The sequence below is a fragment of the Ochotona princeps genome, chromosome 15 (assembly GCF_030435755.1).
Source record: "Ochotona princeps isolate mOchPri1 chromosome 15, mOchPri1.hap1, whole genome shotgun sequence".
In the NCBI taxonomy this organism is placed as follows: domain Eukaryota; kingdom Metazoa; phylum Chordata; class Mammalia; order Lagomorpha; family Ochotonidae; genus Ochotona; species Ochotona princeps.
The window spans coordinates 8,904,094-8,923,558 of NC_080846.1; the positions used below are offsets into that span (position 1 = coordinate 8,904,094).

Genomic DNA, 19,465 nt, shown 5'->3' on the forward strand with positions numbered 1-19,465 from the left:
GTAGGAGGAATGAGCCAAAGGAAGCAAAGGAAAGAGAGCAGGAATACTTTCCAACTGCTGTGCTTCAGGGTAGATTTTTAGTTGCTGTGACCCAATGTGAAGACTGGTCACAGACTTCCCCAGTGCTTCCCCAAGGTCTGTGATGGGAGTATTTGTCCCCATTTTTAGCCTTTTGTCTTTAACTGGCTTTTTCCCTGGAATTATTTTAAGTTTCAAACATCAAATACAGCCTCTAGGGAATCCTGGTTAAGGGCATAGGATCCTTGCTGAATCAAAAGGAAAAAAAAATAATTTGAATTCAAGAATTTAAAGGAATATGCTATTGTGATCCATAGGAGCCAGCAAAACAAGGGGTCCCTGCCTCTCCTGAGGATGCTACATGTTAGACACTGTTCTAAAATGAGCCATATTAACTCATTTCAACGTAAACCATCTGAGGAGTTAGCACCTTGAGTTCTATCCCCAATTACACAGGAGGAGAATGAGTCATAGAAAGCTTGGATAAATCACACAAATTAAGAATTGTGCATTAGGGCACAACAGGTTAATCCACCACCAGTACCACTAAATCCCATAAGGGTGCCAATTTGAGACCTCGCTGTCCCACTTGCAATCCAGCTAAATGCGCCTGGAAAAGTAGCAGCAGATTACTCAGTCCTTGGACCGCTGCAGCCATGTGGGAAACCTAAAGGAGACTTCAGGCTCTCAGTTTCAGACCAGCCCAGCTCCACTTGAAGAGTGAGACAATGAATGGAAGATCTCTGTCTCTTCTTCTCAATCTATAAATCAATGCCTTTCAAGTACAGAAAAATTGGAAATGGAAGAGTCTTATTCTAGATGGTTTTCTTATTTCAAAATCAGGTCTGCAATTTCCTATTGGATTCCCCACCATGGCCTTCCATTGTGATTTCAAGTCAACCTTTGTAAAACTGAGCTTGTAATATTCTTCGTCTCCCCTCAAGCTGCCTTGAAAGAGCTCTGCCTCCACGAATGGCACCTCCATTCATTCAAACATCCAACTTGGAAGTTAATCCGGAATTCACTCCCTTCAATATCCAATCAACAATTAGCCTTCCCTTCCTTTCCTGTATGGAAAAGAGATGCAATGTAAGGGGTGGTACGCAGCTGGCCTAGAGAATTTATAGGAGTTTCGGAGGACATTTCCACAGGACATATTCCCCACATCAGTCAGTACAGAGCACATGTAGGAATAATTCCAGAAACTTGGTTTCTTAGATCTGCCCATCATGAGTTGCTACAAAATTAGCTCAGCTTTCAGGAACTCAAAGCACTCAACTGTAAAGAGGCAGAAGAAACAAAGATTAGAAAGTGGCAAATTTAAATTACATCTGTTTTTTTTTTTTTTTTAGTTTATTCTTTCACTCTTAGCTGTCTATCCAGTGATTGGTAGGCATAAGAATCTTTCATAGATTTATTTTGGGCTACATCAAATTTAATTAACCCTATGCCCATATATATGTCTATATACATATGTATGTATATATGTGAGATATATATATATATGAGCTTTGAAGTAAGAACTCCATATAGTTGTGAATTCTAAGTCTTAAAGGTAAGAATTCTCAGCAAATGAATTCGTTGTGGCCTTTGAGTCTCCCTTATAGTACAATTATCGGACACTAGTAGGCTTAAGTAGCCTGAGCGTAATTGATTTTTCCATGAATCACACACTGGTTTCTGCACAAGGATTTTTCCCCAACAGAGATGTAAGCTGACCTCACTGATCAAGTCAGCCACATGAGAAAGGAAATAAAAAAACCCCAAGGCGACAAGCCCACAGCAGAGTCAGGTAACAAGCTCCAAAAGAGAAATCCCCGAAGGAAAACGTGCCAAGATGCAGTAAGAAGTTGATTTTTCTGTTTCCCAAATTCCTCCCAGAGCCACCTTGAAAGGTCAAACCCAAGACTCTCAAGTCCCTTTTTTTTGACAAAATTCTCCTTTGGAGTCAAATGAGGCAAGAGAAACCTAGTGCTCCTCTTGTAAGTCAAAGTGGGTTTCTGTCGAACACTCCCAGGAAGCATCGGGCATCCAACCAATATCTATCAAATTTGGGATGAATACATTAACATTGTTATGTTCTTCAACACTATTTTTTTTTATTAAAAGCCCAACTCAAACTGTCATAGATATTTGACCAAATATCTGTTACTCTTGATTTTATTTTTCTTTTAGAAATTCATAAATGTCAAACTAGGAGTGTTTCCTTCATTTGACAGATGCGGACGCTGTGGTTGGAGAGTCTGGGTGGTGTTTGTACAGGACAGAACTGAAGGCAGAGCTGACATGTAGGTGCAGTTCTAGTGAAATTCCAGTCTTATTTCATTCCTACTTCACCATACGTTGACAGGAAGTCATGGGAGCAAAAATCAAGACAAGTAGATTCCTGTCCTATCAGTCCCCTACCCTCTCTGTTGTTGGGACATGTACAACTTTGCTCTCCTCTTTGCCTGGTCGTTATGTGCCTCTTAGAAACCGAGTCAAGAGGGAATGGCAATAGCTCTTTTTCCTTTCCAAACGTGACAACTTCACTACAAGGCTAACATTGCATTACCATGGATTTGGTTTTACCTAATTAAAATTGATGAGTTTTTCAGTGATGTTCCATCCTAAGAAGCCTCCTTAAGATGCCAAGTTCTCAATATATCTTTGGATGCTCCTACCAAACAAGTGAGTCCAATCAGCTTTGTCTCCAGGCACTGCAGGTTGTAAGGTGGAGGGGGAGAAAGTAGAGGATAGCACTTTTCTTCTTTGCCTCCCCATCACTGTTTCTATAACACAGTTTGTTTCATTTGGGTTTAATAAATTTCACAACCCTGTTGACTCTAAGGGAGCACTCTGGTTTTTCCCAGGAGACCGCTGTCAAAAACATAAAGGCCTCACTCAAGCCCTTAGAGATGCCAACATTAACTGGTGATCTAGCCAGTACCTAGATTGACTGTGGGCTGATGGTACATCTTGAAAATAAAAGCCCCCAAATAAAAGAGGGAAAATTCATTCACTGAAAAGGTTGAGATCTTTCAACCCATACACTTGGTGGTTTTAAAAGCTTTTGTTCTTTAAAGACAACTTTTGTGACAAGATTCCAATTTCTATAAATTGCCAAGATAAAACAGCAGTAAAATGATTGCTTGAATGGTGTCACTTTTGGTCAGTTAGTACTTAACATAGATATGCAGTCACATGTGTCCATTTGTAAACATACATACACACCGATCTGCTCTGTGTTCTCTCCACTTTAAAACTATTACAGAGGAAATCTAATCCCTATAGGGTGGCATTTACTTGCATGTGAATTAATATGCCCTGTGGCCTTCTTTAGACTCCTTAGGGCGTCCTACTCCCTCCTCCAGGTGCACGGCGCTGCTGGCTGTGATGGTGGGTTTGAAGCGAGCAGCCAAGAGCATCAAGTTCAGCCTTCCCCACCCTCACTATTTCTGGGTGCTGATCTCTCGTCATGTGACAAGAATTTCTGGGAATGCCCTCTGCTGAACATAGACCAAATCCCATCTCCACCTGGGTGCATGTGAGTAACTGTCTCATTTGCAGATTAGACATGAGCAAGCCCATGGGCAAGACTTACCCAAGCCACCAAGCTGTACCAAGATAACATTTTGCTCTCCTATTCATTTATAGATCTCAAAAGGGGAATGATGGGTTTATCCCAAAAACCCTCAACAAAAACAACCACCTCTATTCTCTAATCTCACAGAAAGACATTGCCTGGAGAAAAGCAAACCCAGTGTATGTTGTTCAAACACAGCAAGCATTCATAGATACCAGTTACAAAAACAAACAAACAAACAAACAAACAAACCTGCAGAGCTTCCCTCTGGAATATACCATGAAACCACATCATCCCATTGCCCTCACAATGTCCTCTCTGGACCAGTTTTACAGATGAGGCACCTTCACCTAGGCAGTGAGAATAGTAGATAATGAGATTACCCACATCACTGGGTTACCATGAGACTCAAATGAGACAGTAGACGGAGGGTCCTTAATTTGACATATGCAAGATTTCAGTAGGTTTTTGTTTAGACTTGTTATTTCTTTGCTTTCGCCTCATGCTGTAACTGTAGTAATAGCAGTAATGACAGCAGAGGCCCCTGAGATTTTTGCAACTCAGGTGTTCATTTCAGTTTGTCATATGTTTGTTCTCGTGTCTTTATCATCTCTCATCTGGTTGTGAGTTTAATTGTAAATTAGCTTCAATGGACAGATCTGTCTTATAGGTGAATGTTACTTGAGTCCTACTCATTCTTTCAAAATGACCACATTTAATCAAAGGAGTGAAGGCCTCTGTGGCCCCAGAGTTCTTGCTCAGTCCTACAATACGGTGGCTGGTAAAAGTATTAATAACATCAGGATATAATTAGTTACACAACCCTCCAAGGTCAGCGTTTTCGTGATCTCCGGCTCCATCACTACAGAGAGGAAGGAAAGAAGGGAGACAAGGGTCTAACGTGCCGTTCCAGGCAGATGCTCTCCTGGGTACCAGTGGGAACTGTAGTGTGCACCAAGGGTAGATCTGGATGGCAGGAAGCAGGCGACATTTAGAGAAAGATAATTGAACTCGCACACTAGAGTGGAAATTGGTTTTGAAATCTGGAGCTCTAGTTAAAACTCAATGATCTGCCATGCCAAAGCCTGGCAACAAAAGGAAATCAACGTTACTGAAGGCTTGCTGCGTGAGATCCCTAAATGCACTATTTCATTTCACTACTTTAACATAAACCATGAAAGTGAAATATTGCCCTTTCAATTATGAAAGAATGAAAATAAATCTCAGACCCAGTGAGCAAACTTCCCCAAGGGCTCCCAGCCAGTGGGCTGCACACCCTGGAAAGTGACTTTTTTTCACTGACTCCCTATGCCTTCAAGACATGGTCTTAAATTGTGAAAGAGTTGCTACCTCTGCATTACAGTCTGCTCACCCCCTGCTTACAACTACTGAGAGGCCTGAGGCTGCCCCTCGCATGGGGCTGCCCCTGACGCTCTCAAGCCACCTCTTCAAGTGCCAGGGTTTGCAGCAAATGAATGAACACTTTGGGGGATAAGTATGGATATTGTCATCCTCTCTGCCTCAAATATACTAGCTCTTCTAAAAGCATTTTTATTTGTGCCTAAAATTCACCTAAATTATTAATTCTTCCCAGAACTCTTCTCTTCAACCAGTAGCAGAAACCCCATTTCTGGAACTTATCCTGCTGTTCCAACCACAGTGTCCACATAGATACTGCTATCTTCTTACGCAACTTTAATCTCCCTAACAGTGTCAAGTTCAAACCAATCATGGTGTCACATCTCCCAGTTCTTTCCTCCACTCTGGTTCACAGATAAAACAGGCGAAGGAAGGAGTCTGATGGTGGGAGCCTCATGCAACACAGAGGACTCCATTTCTGGCCTGCCCCATGCTGTGTGGGGGAAGCAATGTGCGTGAGATGCAGAGACCATGGTAAATGGAATCCTGGCGGTTCTCCTGTCCTTCATGTCCACTAGGTCATTATTTTATACTTGATTTTATATTAGAGTGCCATTGTTGCAAAAGTTGGTTTTATACCTTTATAAATTCAGTTACCAGGCACTAAAATACATTGACATAGTATATCTATCCAACCTGTAATGAAAATGGTCAAACCTCAGTCCTCATTGATTGTTAGGAAATTTGTCCTACTTTAGTCTTACAAGTTAAATCATCCAACCCATGCAGATTAATGTTTCGATCCCATTTCAGGAAGTTATAAAATATCTGGAGGTGCTTTTGTGCCTGGATTTAACCATCAGCACTTGCATGCTTGTGCTATCTGACTTTTTCTCTTAGGTTCACTGTCCCAGCGAGCCATTAGGTGTAACAGGTGCTTAGGGATGGAAACTGGAAGAAAAAATCTCTCTGTTCTGCCTCCTCTGAGGGCCAACCTTGGAGAATCCATCAAGACGTATGCTGCCAATTCACTACCCTTCCTATTTATTTCATAATTTCACATCGTGGCATAATTGTAATAAGATTAAAAGTTTCCGAGACACCTCCTGAAAAACACGTAATGGTGGCATTAATGTAAATTATACAAGTATACTTTCCCTAATGAAATGGAAACATGTCCTCTTGCTAAACTTTGCTGTGCGCGTTCACATTCACAGGCACATGCAGCGGAGTGAGAAATTTGAATCAGGAGATACACACGTTCCCTGTGGAGGCTGAACAAGGCAACAACTCGGCCTTGGTGTTTCAGCTATCACTGTAAACAAATGTGTCTCCTTCAGAGGTTATGGAGTGTCTTGTTTTCCACATTCTGGTACCTTTTGTTTGTGGTTTCACTGTTTGAAGTGCTGAAGTTTTGTCTGCTTCTATCCATAGGGGAAGTATTCTCAAGGGGAACAGGTGTTTAGATAATTTTCAAATAGGCATGTGTTATGATGATGTTTAGGCTGTAAGTTCAATATTAATAGGTCAAAATACACAAAACAGGTACCTTAAAACATAAATATAATGTTAAAATGTGCTCAGTTAATGAAAATGCTGTTATGACTAAGGCTTGCCAAATACCTAGCCCTATAATTATGAGGATCAATGATTTACTATTTTCTAATTGTAATTCACAATGACTTCATAGAATATCCTGGAAATACATGTGCATTTATATAAATTTATCAATACATGTACAATGTGAATGTGCATGTGTGTGTATATATGTTGAATATATATAAAAAGATACAAATATTTTCCAACAATGCTTTTGATATTATTACTTTAGAAGATGTGAATTTCCTTTTTTTTAAAAAAAAATGGTGAGTTTGTTTATTTTATAGGCTTAGAGTAAAAAAGTCAGAGATGGACAGAGAGAGAGCTCCTTTCTGAGTTACTCCTCCAAAGCCTGACACAAGAGAACTCAATCCAGATCTCCCTAGCATGGATCCAAATATTTAAGCCAATACTGCTATTACCCAATGTGAAGTCAACCTGGGACTCCAGCTAAATCACTTTTATATGGCATGCAGACATCACTAAAACATTTGCTCAGTGTCAATTTTTTAATGTATTCTTGACATCTTTCCTTCCCTGCTTTACTCTTAATGTCTAATAAATGCATGGAAGGAAGGGCTGCTTGTTCTGACTTGGCCCACTGTTAGGAGTACCCTGACTTAGCCAATCTAGACTCCAGTCTCCACACCAAACCCTAAACCTGGCCATTCATTCTGAGATGAAAAACAAGAAGAGAACTTGAACCTCAGTGTGCCTCACTTGTTAGCAGCAGGCCTTGCTAGGCATCTAACCCACGCTCCATGAAATGTGACTCCTATGATGAAAAGATGCTCTAGACTCGCCTTCGTCCAGAATCAATGAGCCTGTGCCAGCGGGGATATCCCTTCAGAGATGCAGGCACTGGGTTCAGGGAAGTGACACAGCCTGCATCCCTCTCCTGATATGACCTCACACAGGAGTTAAGGTGCAGAAGTTCTGCAAAGGCCACAGAGCATAATCACACAGACAGGCTCATAGAGGATGTGAGCTTGCAGTGGGGTGCCCAAACCAGCAGAAATAGCCACCAGAGGCTAGCAGGGATGAAAGAGTACAGAGAAATTATTAAATGCCCCAGTGAAGATTCTGTAATAAGGGGAGAGCTAAATCGTGGCAGGGTGGGCAGAAGCAACCTTGGGGTTATTTCCAGATTAGAAGAACAAGCAGACAACTCCTTAGGGAACTTTAAATGATCCGGGGAGCCAGGCCTCCGTGGCTGAGTGTCCTTTGCATCAATGGAATCTGCTGACCAAATTCATTGCATAAAAAGAAATAACTTCATTTACATAGGCCTAACTACTTTAAGTTGGTAAAACACTTTCTTTATATTGTCTTATATTTGATGCTCTCAAATACACTAGAAAGTAGGCAGAAGACATGTAATGAAAGAGCAAAATGAAAGTACAGAAGTTAGCTGAACTATACAAGACCATTCTGGCAGTGATAGGGAAAGCTAGGACTGGAACTCAGGTTATTTGATGCTAACTCCAAACCCATCTGCATAAGCCATCACTGCTCCACTAGATGCAGACAGTAAGGACCATTTAAAGCATATTCTTGGCTCCTTTACTGGGATCGAGTAATGATAAGCCTGACTGCCTATAAGGAGAATAAAGAAATGGGGTATCCATAAAGGAACACAAATCAGGCTAGCCCTAAACATCTTGGCTGGGAGAATGGAACGTGCTTTTAAATGTACCTCTGATGATTGTAATAGACAGCCAGGATAAAGAAGTTGAGAACCACCACATTAACATAATGTTTCTCAAACTTTGGCATATATCAGAATCTCCTGGAGGACTTATTAACAGACATACCCCATTTCCTGAATTTCTGGATTCAACAGATTTTGGGTAACATCCAGCCATGTTCATTTTTTAAAGACGTGATAGATGAGTAATAGATTATTTTATCATTCACTCATTTATTTCCAAAATGCTGCCAAGATCCAGGGTTGGGCCAGACCCCAGCCGGGAGCCCCATAGACTAGCTGGTTCTCTCCCAAGCACTTGAGCCATCTACCATTATCCCCTCCCAGGCACACTAGCAGGAGACTGGATTGGAAATGGAGCAGCCAGAACTTGAACTGGAAAGTTTGATAGTGGATGTAGGTCCCCCAAAGCCAATAGCCTAACCTGTTGCAGTGCAACACTGTCACCCAGTGATTCTTACTGATACTCGTGATCCAGGGGGCCCACTTGGAGAACCACCGAGCCATAGCATGCCAGGCTCAGTCCTGCCTCTCTTCTTCAGACCTACCAACTTGCAGGACATTTCTTCTGAATCAGTGATAAACTCTATCAGATAGGATCTGATTCCTTTATAGCAAGATGTATTATCTTTTTAAAATGAACTCCAGAATAATTTTTAAAAAAATACCTCAGCTCAAAGCTCTGTTTTTCAATCCAGCTGTGCCTGGGACTGAGTTGACATTTTTTACTCCTTTTACAATTGTTCAATTGATACTGTGCTCACCAGAGTACTAGAGTGTGAGTCATAGGCAACTCTTCAAGGTCTAACAATACAGAACATGATGTTCTGAACTCTGAGCCTGATTCTGGATTGGATGCAACCACTGGGAGTGAGTATCTTCTGCATGTGTGAACAAGCAGACTGGCACTGAGAAGAAGAATCAGTTCAGATGCTCCAATTCCCCAGCAACCGTGTCATGCATCCACAACTTTGCCGGGCATCAAGGTGAATGGAAATTGCTTCCCTGTATATATCGGCTTTATTCTCCCCAAAAGGAAGTTAGACTTACTTAACTAAGAGTTAAAATACACCTGGCCATTTGTTTTCCATCCTTCACTGGTTGATTCCCAGGAAGCTATTCCCTGCCTTGGCAGGACAGTTGTAATCTGACCAATACTTGGACCTGAAGCCAAAAGCAGAGTCAATCCAACTAATCTGGAAATACTTTAGTGAGAAACATGCTTACAATTAAATATTACCGTATTCAGCAGTAGACCACTTGCTACCATAAATGTAATAAATATCAACTAATACAAGAGGGTTACTAGAAATCCAAAAATGAAATTAAAAAGGAAACAGAGTGGGAATACCTGCAGAATTTGAGTGTATTAGTCAGGGACCTCCAGAGAACCAGTAGGGTGGTATCTCTGTATATGTAGTGAGTTTTATGTATTGCGGAGGTTAAGTCACCAGGTGTGTGCTTGAGACAGCAAAAACCAATGTCTCAGTTGGAGGTTGGGCCTAGGAAAGCACTAATGTCTCAGGAGGTAAGAAATTCAGGGTGATTGAAGAGTTTGGGGGCTGATGTGAATGCTAGGAGTATCCAGAACTTAAACCAGGGATGTCTGCAAGCAGTTCAGTGTTGCAGGAAGAGGAATCAGGACCTTCAGAAGAACAACGGACTGCCTGGAACTCCACAAGAAGAGAACAGGAAACTCCTCAGGTAGGAGCAGGGAGAGAGAAGAGCCATACACAAAATTTAGGCTGCAGGGATTTTGTGCTTATTGTCAATGATGGGGCTATAAAAACTGGTAAAAGAGATAAAATGGACATATCTTACTTAATAATAGGATATATTTTAAAACGGAAAATAGACAGAGGTGACAAACATAAAAAATTAAGGTAGCAATGTTAATATCCAAGAAAACAAACTTCACAGGAAACAAAGGAGAGACAATATAAGCCAGTGAAATCAATAACTATAATAGCATACAGAAAAATAACAGCCATGTATTTTCCAAATATATAAGTGCAATATATTTAGAAACAACAGTTGACAGAACCATGGATCAAAGTAAGTAAATACAAATTTCTAGTTGGATACAAATTTCCATTTGGATATCTTAATTCCTGTTGCTATAGGAAGAAAACTTTAGAGGAAATAATGAATCATGGTATAACTAAGCTTAACCTAACACAAGCATACACAGCAGAAATACGGTAGCTTCTGTCTCTGAACATCACTAAATATTTGCAAAAGCCAATCATGTTCTAGAACATAGATGGAAATCTAAGTCATAGCATGATTTATATTTACTACAGGGCACTTAAAAATGTGGGGAAAATAGACTTTAAAAATAAACTTACTGTGATACAGAAAATTGTGAAATCTGTTCTTTCATCATGTGCATTTTACATGAACTTTTTTGAAGAGTTCCTTAGGTTAATATCATTATATTATAAATCAATAATAAAAGGTTCCTCACTAAATAAATTTTATATATCTTGAAAATGAATACAAAATAAACCCCAGGTTAGGGTGAAATCATGCTCTGTAGATAATACAAACGAAGTAACAAAATGGCACTAACAGCAGACAAACCCAACAACTGATGGAGTGATTGAAGTCGGTTAAATAAGGAACTGAACTGCTAAGATGGTCAAATCATTTTTGATCACTGCTACACATAAAAGATGTCAATAGTGAACTATTTAAAAATAGCAGTTAAGACTACAAAGTTGGGTCCTTACCTCACACCACATAGAAACTGAAGTTAAAATGGATCAAAGACCTAAAATGCCATAATTACTTGCAAAAAACTCTTAGGAAAAATATAGGGATTCATTTTCCTATCCTAGGATTAGACAACAATTTCATAGATCTTACACAAAGCAAAAATGAAAACAGCAACAACAAAAACAGATATTATGTAATTCAAATGGAAAACCGATCTACAAAAGACCTCATCAAGAAAGTGGGCCAATCACTCACAAAATGAGAGACAGTCTGTAAAAACAGCGCATCTAATGAACTTATACCTAGAATATGTATTATGAATGCATGGGTATACATACCATAATATAGAAATAATCAGGCTAAAAATTGGACAAAGAATCTGATGGGCATTTGTCCAAAGAGTTTATACAAACAGGCACTAAATACACATACAACCTCTCCACATGCTTAGTCATCAGAGAATTGTAAATCAAAAGCAAAATGAGCCACCACTTCACACCTATCAGGTGGGTACAGATCAAGAGGCAGAGACCTTGGAATCCTCGCTCACTGCCGACAGGACTGCACTTTCACAGCCTCTTCAGAAAACGGGTCCACAGAGCCTCCAAGTTAATATGTCCCATAGGTAGACACGCAAAAGGAATGCAATCAGATGCTCACATAAGAATCGGTACAAGAACATCCATCGTAACATTATTCATAATAGCCAAGAGGCAGGAACAACTCAAATTTCCAAATAAAATGTAACATATCTACATAATGGGATATCATCTAGTAACCAAGACAGAGAAAGTGCTGGTATCTTCTACGACATAAAAGAACCTTGAAGACGTCATCCACATTTAAGGTAGACAGAACAAAAATCACCAACTGTATTTCTCTATTCACATGAAATGATCAGCATAAGCAAATCTAGAGAGACAGTAGGATTTTAGCACTAAAACATGTGGATGAGAGTGATTGCTAATGGATGCAGGGTGCTTTCAGGAAGTTAATGAGCATTTTCTAAAATTTATTGTTGCAAAGGTTGCAAAACATTTAATTGCATAATTTAAATAGAAAAATGTTGTAGTATTTAAATTACAGCTGATAAAGTTCCAAAAGAGGAAAATTGGCACACATTTAAACAAAAATGCTCCAAGAGTGATAAAAATCATATCAGAAACATCAGAGTTTAAAGCACAAATCATTTCAAAGAGGTTATTTTAAATTGAGACAGTACTAATTCCAGAATTAAGACCAAAAAAACACTTCAAGGAGTTAAACATACAGACCATAGTTTCAGGGATCACTTCTATAGTCTGTGACTAGAGAAGTTTCTCTAATCATGTAGAGTTAAACACAGAAAAGTGAGGAAAACTTGAGCTATTAAATGAGAAATTAAAAAACCACAAATCTTGTGAAAGACTGTCATACATCCTGCTAAACCTTTACAGAATAGAAAGTGAAAAAAAAAAGCAGAACATGGGAGATTCAATAAACAGGATAAGATTAATAAAAATACATATACAAGTAAATTAACATCAAAAAGAAAATATACCTTTGTAAGCATTCATGTGGTATCTGCAGAATTTAATTATGTAGCAGCAATTGTAAGGGCCATAGTCTCTGGCAACACTGCAGTAAAGCTAGAAATTAATCGCAAAACTTAATCACAATGTGAGAAAACCACTTGAAAATTAAACAACATTCTGTTAAATCAGGATTGGTTCTGAGAAGAAATAGAAATTATAATTACATGCTGTTTAGAAAACAGCAAAATTGAGAACAATATTTATCAAAGCCAATGGGAAAAGGTTACTTTTTCCTAAAGTTAAATCACTTAAAAGCTTTCATTATTCAATTGAAAATATGTAATTAGAATTATTAAGCATTCAATTTTCAAAACTTACTAAAATAACATCAAACTAACATCAGGAAAGGAGAAAATAATAAAGTTAAAAGCAGATGCTTATAGATTACAAATACACAAGACAATTTTTTAACTTGAAAAATGATTTCTGGACATGCAGTAATGGGAATAGGACATGGCTAAAAATCCAGAGAGAACTAGGATGAACAAATAAATGCTACATATTGGGGTAGGTGTTGTGGCACAGTGAGCTAAGCTACTGCCTGCAATGGCAGCATCCCAGTTCACCTCTTGGTGGTTCCATTTCCAATCCAGCTCCCTGCTAATGTACCTAGAAAAGCAGCAGCAGATTTGTTCAATTGCTTTGCCCCATGTGTTCACACAGGAGATCCAGACACAGCTCCTGGATTTGGCCTGACCTAGTCCTTGGTGTTGCAACCATTTTGGAAATGAACAGATAAAAAAAAAATCTGTCTTTCCTCCTGTCTTTCAAATACATAAACTAGTTTCAAAAGGTTAAGTTTATTTTGGTGCCAGAAAAACATAGGAAGCACTCCATAAGATATAGACATTGGTAAAGACTTGTTAGAAAATTCACCAAAAGCACAAGCAGTCAAAACCAAAATGAAGAAATGGGACCATATCAAACTCAGAAGCTTCTGTACATGAAAGGAGCACTCAACAAAACAAAGAAGCAGCCAAAAGAATGGGAGAAAACCTTTGCATACTGTACAACAAACAGGGCACTGCTAGGATTTGCAAAGAACTTCAGAAATCAAGACAGCAAAGGATCTAGTGAGGAAATGGGCGAAAGAAATGAACAAGCATTTTTCAAAGGAACAAATTCAAACAGCTAATAGACACATGAAAAAAATGTTCCTAGCTATTAGGGAAATAGAAATAAAAACCACATTGAGGATCCAACCAACTCCAGGAAGACTGTCTTACATAAGAATTCTATTAACACCTACCAGTGTGGATGTGAGGAGAAAGGTACCCTACTCCACTGTTAATGGGAGTGTAGACTAGTACAGTCACTAAGAAGTGAGTATGGAGAGTGCTAAGAGAACTGAAAATTGACGTGCTGTGTGACCATGTTATCCTGCTAGCAATAATATAGCCAAAGGAAGAGCAATCTGCATGTGAGAAAGTGACCTGCAACCCTGTATTTATGGCAGAGCAATCGACAATAGAGAAGACATGGAACCAAAAACCCATACACCCACTGAAAGAGGAGTGGGTAAAGAAACTGTGGCACATCTACTCCATGGAGTACTATTCAGCCAACAACAACAACAAAACGGAATTCTACCACTTTCAACAAAGTGATCCCAACTAGAGACCATTATGCTCAGGGGAAAATAAACTTACCCTTTTTTTTTTTCCTTCTTTTCATTATTATCATCTTATGATATAGTTTCATAGGCCCTGGGATTTCCCTTATCCCCTCTCCACTTACTGAGTTCCCCTATATTATTACTAAAGTATAGTTCTTCATACACAGTCATATGTCCATTATTGTGGGCACAGACAATGGCAGACAGTCCAGCATCCTATTGTCAAGATGTAGGAAACAGTTTCATTGGGACTCCATCTTCAGTCTGGAAGTAGAGGTGCATAGTTCATTGTATTCTCACATCTGGATATGACAGTCTCCATTTCACAGTTACTATACATCCCCTTAAACAAAAAGCCACAACACAAAATCAACAATAGGAAGAAAAATAGAAATTTCCAATGCCATGAAGTTAAATATCATGCTGCTAGATAAGATAATCTCCATTACAGTTACTATACATCCCGTTAAATGAAAAGCCACAGTACAAAATCAACAACAGGAAGAAAAAAGAGATTAACAACACCATGAAGTTAAATAACGTGTTACTGAATGACTAATGTGTTGCTGAAGAAATGAAAAAGAAAATCAAGATTTTTCTTGAAGAAAATGATGCTATTGTATGACCTATGAGTAATTGAAGAATTTAATGAGAAGTGTTTTGAAGAGAAGAAACTAAAAAAAAAAAAAAATCAAAATCCATGAGATACAGTTTCCGCTGATTTTTGTTGGTGAAATGTGTCCCCTGTAGGCAAGAAATTATGCTCAGGGAAAATAAACTTTTAATTCCAGTTCTTCGTGAACTTTCTGAGATATTGTAGTAGTACAGTGTATTACTGAGCCTAAGGAGGAATGAAATTCTAATCTATACCACAATATAGATGAGCCCAGAGGACATTGTGTTGAGACCTTCTGCCAAAGTCAGATGCAAGATGGTGAACATGGAATTCTTACATCAATGAATCCAGACCAGTCAAAGTCATAGAGATGCCAAGTAGAACAGTGGTTGCCAAGAGTGGAGGGAGCTGGAGAAAGAATGGTTCGTTATTGTTTAACAAGTAGAGTTACGATTCAAAAAGATGAAAACTTTCCAGAAATACATACCAGTGATTCACAAACACTGTGAATGTACTTCGGGCCTGTCAACGAGACACTAAAACATGGTGAGACCATAAACTTAATGCTGTGTGTATGTCACCATGAAATATTGGCTAGTTGTGCGCATCTCCTAGTATCTCATTTCCAAAGGTAAAAAATAAAAATGTTATGAATGTCAATAAAATAAGCTGCTGAGAGAATTACATAGGAAAATAAGACTGCCACATCCAACCAGATTTAGCAAGAACCAAAATAAGCCTACAGAAAAGCACACACGGAGCCACAAAAAGTGGAAATCTTTATACAAGTTACAGAGTATGCGTCTGAATATGGGATTCATAAGCAGAAAAGTAGACTGAGGAAAGGATTAAAATTAAATGATAACAGGGATTTATTAACATTTGGTGAAATGGGAAGGTCTAATGTAAGAGCTGCGCAGGAAGGCAATGAAGTCAGTGAGAATACTAGTTGAAACGAGAATGGCTAAAAAGTCTCCAAACAAAAGCAAGCAATTTCAAATTCCTTCATTAATACAGAGACACAAGAAGCCCAGTGAACCATGAGCGGGACAAATGAAATTAAACTCACACATCAATTCATCCTGGTGACCTTGTTTAGCATAGGAAGAGGAAAATATCATTAAAGTTTATAGAGAAAAAAGATAAGCTACACAGAAAGCAGTTATTACAACAACTTCTTGCTAAAAGTAATAAAGGGAAGTCGGAAGATGTGAAGGAACATTTTCAAATTTCCGCCATAAATTACTGACCATTTACGATGCATACGCCACACCATGCCACACTATAGGACTTCCAGATCCTGGCGGGGCTGGCGTGGAGCACCTGCTGAAGCTGCTGTCTCCCGCATCTGCATCCCGTATGGGTGCTGCCTTGTGTCCTGGCTGGTTGGTCCATGACCTAGCTCCCTGTGAAAAGCAGCTGAAGATGACCCAATGGCTTGGGCTCCCTCCACCCTTGCAGCAGACCTGCAAGAAGCTCCCAACTCCTGGTTTCGGCCTGATCCAGTCCTGGCTGTTACAGTCATATGTGGAGGGAGCACACAGACAGATCTTTCTCTTCCCCTCTCTGTCCTTCCCTCTCGCCCTCAACTCCTCTTCATCTCCCCTTTCCCTGCCTCTCCTCCTCTCCACTGCTGTCCTGAAGGCATGTTTCCTTCTGTGTGACTCCTTCAAATAAATAAATATTTTTTAAAAATGGTAAAATTCTATACATTTTCATTAAAGAAACAAATATTGTTTTCATACATAGACTTATGAAGATTTTTTTAATTTAAGATTTTATTTTATTTTTATTAGAAAGTCAGATATACAGAGAAGAGGAGAGACATCTATCCGATGATTCACTCCCCAAGCAGCTGCAACAGCCGGAACTTGGCTGGAGCTGTGCCAATCAGAAGCCAAGAGCCCAGATCCTCTTCCAGGTCTCCAAAGCAGGTGCAAGGTCCCAAGACCTTGGGCCGCCCTCAACTGGTTTCCCAGGGCACAAGCAGAGAACTGCATTGGATGCGAGGAAGCCAGGATTAGAACCAGACCCATATGGGATCCTGGTGCATGTAAGGCAAGGACTTCAGCTGCTAGGCTTCCGCGCTGGGCCCAACTTATGAAAATTTTAAAAGAATGAGTTTTTAAACGATGGATTTTAGGAGGAGGCAAAGTGTCTTGCCATCTATATATAAATCCAACCATACACTGGTGTCATAAAAATAATGTCTACATTTTAAACTTTAAAATTTGTAGATTTAAATCTTGGCTAGAGACCAAATAAACATCAAATGAGTTCCGGGTTACAATGTGTTGTTCAAAAAGAGCACAATGGCGTGATTAACTCTTGACTAATTTTAAATGAATGCAAAATCTTCAAGGACAACTAGTAATACAGGAAGTATAAAATTTCTAAATTATTAGGTGAAGACAGTAGAGCGCTGTGAAAGCACAATTAACGTCAAGGATGACTACACGGAGTACAAAAACATTCACTGGCAGGGATTATCGAAATGGATGCAAGTGTGGCCATCACCTTCTACAACAACTGCGCAACTCTCCACAATTACAGAATTGTTCACAGAAACTGAAAACACTCTTCCCTAGAGACTTGTGATGTGATCTGAACATGAAACACTGGGCATTAAACTTTTTCATATGTGTGTGGCATTTTGATCTTACAGTTTGCAGAGGTGTGCAATGGGCCAGCCTCTACCTTTGAAGCCCTGGGATACCTAAAGCCTAGAGTATATGGTATTGGATGTTGGCTCGTGTTCCTAGAGAGAGAGCAGCCCTTCTACCAGCTCACGTGCAAACGCAGAGGCAACGCACCGGCTTCATGAAGGGCAGTGACTTCAGTGGCCTGTGCTGCACTTGGGCAGGCCAAGGCTCTGGATGCATAGCTCAGCAGGTGCAACATCTACAGACTGGGTCTCTATGTGCAGATGCCAGACCAGCAGCATGAGAGCCTGGAAATCGGAAAGAATGGTAAATTCTAGGGGGACTCTCCCTATGGTGGACTGACTCCAGGAGAAGGACTAGCAATTCGGGTTTATCATGACCTGCAGGGAATTCCCAGACACAGCAAAACCTTAGAAGCATCACTCTGCACGGATATGGAAGACTTTCTGGGAGAAGGGACCTCAGCACGACAGGGGACTCTGCAGCACCGCTCTCCCTAAGCAACCAAGGCCATGGCAAATAGCCTGTGATAGAGAAAATAACATATTTATCCAAATCTGATTCTTTTGGGAGTAGCACAATATTGTCTGTGTTTAAACGGCAGGGCAGCCGAGTTGCCCCTGAGCTTGGAAGTTCTGTGAAATGCTTAGCTTTCAATAGCTGGCGATGGTTTCTCACGTCCTCTCTGCCAGCCCGACGGTCGCCATTCCTCTCGGATGAATCACTGTGTTAGACACCTCATGTAAGCGGATGCCTGCGTGAATTATCCTCCTGTGAATTTCAGAATTTTAAGGTGCAGTGATATTCTGTTATATAACATTCAAATCACAATGTTTGATTCTATGTTTCACATATTCTTTGATCAAAGAGGGTCATATGTTGGAATATACCACACAGGGACAGCAGAGGCCCGTGGGATCCTGTTGAGAGGAGGCTCCAGGACAAGAGAAGGCAGGGAGCCTCTCCCCCTCCCCCCCCGAGGGCACTCTTGCCCCCCCCCGTGAGTCTTGCCTGCTCTCCTTGGCCATACCTGAACACCTGTGCTTTGTCTAGTCGGCTACTCAAGGGCAGACGGTAGTCCTTATCATTTCAATAGTGCTTTGACCAAAGCGCCTTGTTAACTCTCCTTGAACTCCCTGCTCACAGACATGACCTTAGTCTGAGCTGTGTTTGAACTATTGTTTTACTAAGCGTATAAGAACTGTAACCCTAAATATAAACTGTCATTGCCCCCACTTCTTTTCGATTGCATCTCCTCCCCAGGATCCTGCAAGATAAACTTGCAGTCACACAGTTCCAACTGAGCCAACTGAGTAACATTGAAAGTTCCTGTACACACTCTGCCTGTAAACAACACTGCACTTTGCATTGCAAACTTCTGAAGGGGGCAGCTTCTTACCACAATAAAGCAATGTGTCTACAGATGCTCAGAAAAATCTATGTCTGAACCAGAAGTAGAATTTCTTTTTTAAAAATGACTGATATTGGAAGTAGGCATACAGGACTGACCAAAATTGCCCCAAATTCCGTGTCCCAGTGTGCTCAGTTCACAGACCATTGATACCCAGCCTGCTCTCTGGCCTCCTGTCCACCCAGACTCTGTCTCCTGAAACATAACCCTACCTTGGTCTCTAGTACTTCTCTCTCTGCCATCCCTGCTGCCAACTCTTCAGGCCTTCCCTGGACCCACGCCACCGTCTCATTGGAAATTCTGGTTCTGGTCTCCCAGGAGTCAGTTCTTCATCTAGCATCCAAAGGGACCTTCATGATATATGAACCCCTTCCATCATTTCCCCTTCACTTGCCTTGGTGACTTTCTATTGCTCTCAGTCTAAGTTCCAAACTCCCAAAGCTGATACAACTGACCCATCACTGCCTCGCCAGCCCTGTTGTGCTAATCTCCCCTCCCTGCTCTGGCGCTCCAGCTGCAGTTTTCTCTCCGTTTCTCAAAAGGAGAAAGCTTGGGAAGAACATAGAAACAGGCCAGGAAAGAACCACGAAGAGGAAAGATTGATTTAATTGGTTACTTG

At 40.3% G+C, this 19,465-nt stretch overlaps 1 pseudogene; it reads left to right on the forward strand.

The window, feature by feature from the left end:
* The first annotated feature begins 12,236 nt into the window (after window positions 1-12,236).
* Window positions 12,237-12,336, forward strand: LOC118757646 (small nucleolar RNA U3; annotated as a pseudogene).
* Window positions 12,337-19,465: the final 7,129 nt, after the last annotated feature.